At 48.9% G+C, this 1799-nt stretch overlaps 1 long non-coding RNA gene across 1 annotated transcript in view; it reads right to left on the reverse strand.

The window, feature by feature from the left end:
- LOC112480273 overlaps positions 1–1793 on the reverse strand; it is a 12203-nt gene extending 10410 nt beyond the window's left edge. Inside the window, exon 1 of the long non-coding RNA XR_003046534.1 lies at positions 798–1793. This is a non-coding gene — a long non-coding RNA (uncharacterized LOC112480273). The remainder of the gene's footprint in view (positions 1–797) is intronic.
- Positions 1794–1799: the final 6 nt, after the last annotated feature.

The raw sequence follows: 1799 nt of genomic DNA on the forward strand, positions 1-1799 counted from the left end.
GACTATTCCCTATGGTGGCTGCTCCACTGTGTTTGTCAAAACTCAACAGAATCGTACACCAAAATGGGTGGCTCTCACAGTATATAAATTATACCTGAGTCTAAAAAATTAAAAAATATATATGAACGGTAGAATCCGCATGGCGTGAACATGGGTATTCACCGCACGATTCTTTCAACTTTCTGATATGTTTGAACATGATCATATTCAGAGGTGTGGCAAAAGGACATCGAAAAGGTGTTAGGTGGTGACACATAAGTGTATGTGTGACCAAAACAAATAAAAATAGTGAGACATTTCACCCTTCAAATTTTAAATAATAGTAAATATAATAATTAAAACACTGTAGGTCATAACTCACTAACTTGATTTTCTAAGCTAGCGGTGGGCCTTGACCTTCAGTTTGAAAACCACTGCTTTAGCCCATATTCTTCAGGCATTTGAACTTTAATCTGAGGGAGCCTGGGGAGGGTGGGACCTCCAGAAGCCAGCTGAGATGAGCCCAGTTCCACTGAAAAGGCAAAGTGCTGGCTTTCCCAACCTTGCTTGCAGCTGGGGCAAGGGCGTGCAAAAGCCTTCTGGGAAAGATTTTCCCCTCTGATAAAAAGACAGAGAGATAGAAAGAGACTTTAGCCATTGCTATGGAGAGAGGCGATGCTTGGAGCTGTGGCAGGCGTCTCATGACCATGAGGGCAGAGCTAAGGATAAAAGCCAACATGCTGAAGATGTCGGAACAGAAAGAGAGAAGGGCCCTTCCAACATTGCTGAGTCGCTGCCGGAACCCTGAGACCTCCTACCTTAAATACTTTGTCAAATCATATCTGGAATGTTCTTACGTAGAAGCCACTGTTAGTTGGGTACTCTGGTATCCGCGGCTGAACATATTTCATCGAATATCTTATTATGGAAATTTATACTGAGTAACTTGACTGGTATTTTCTACTTGTGGTCCTCAGGTTTTCCTCTACACACCAGGAAGGCACTCGTTTCATTACAAAGGGGTAGAGTTTTTACCAAGCCCTGAGCAAGTGTGGCCTTTTGTTACCACATTGCCCCATTTTTCGAGCGGTCAGATACCCCAGGGTTTTACGGGAAATTCCTCAACTTTAAATATCGATAATGAATTGAAATGTGTACAGAACTGTGCAGGACACACGAAACACGGAGTAATGGTGGCTCACGCTTACTGGGGGCTTCCTCCGCGCCACTCAGCTAAGTGGTTTGCATGTATTAACTCATTTAAGCTTCACGACAACCCCATCAGCGAAGTGCTTTCCATCCCTGCTTTACAGACAGAGAGCTGCGAGGGAGTACTTTGTCCTCGGTCTCGGAGATACTGTGTTTAAAACCTGGATTCGAACCCAGGTCCAGCTCCAGAGCCCAAGCTGTCCCCATTCAGCAGATGAGGAAACTGAGGTCCAGGGAGGTTAAGAAGTTGTCCGAGGTCTCAGGAGCGGAAACTGGCCAGGCAGGGATTGCAGTTAGGTCACAGAGATAGAACCTTGCACCTGGTGCTGTCCCATAACCAGCCACCCGTTTCCCCCGCAGCGCTGCGCAGGCTCTCGGACCAGGGGCTGGAACATCAGCGTTTGCAGCGGGGGCCCCTGACTCCTGGCAGTGGTTTCCCTTCCTTCTCACGACCACCCCGGGCAGGACGGCAGCTCCGGCTCATCGCAGGTCCACGCGAGTTGTCCCGCACACCTCGCACACAGATCACGGCGATGACTTGCCCGAGACCTGGCTTCTTCCAAGCGGCAGGGCCAGGGCCGCAGTCCCGCCGGCTGACCGCGCAGCCCTCC

This window comes from Pteropus alecto, unplaced genomic scaffold (genome assembly GCF_000325575.1).
Source record: "Pteropus alecto unplaced genomic scaffold, ASM32557v1 scaffold15, whole genome shotgun sequence".
Lineage (NCBI taxonomy): Eukaryota > Metazoa > Chordata > Mammalia > Chiroptera > Pteropodidae > Pteropus > Pteropus alecto.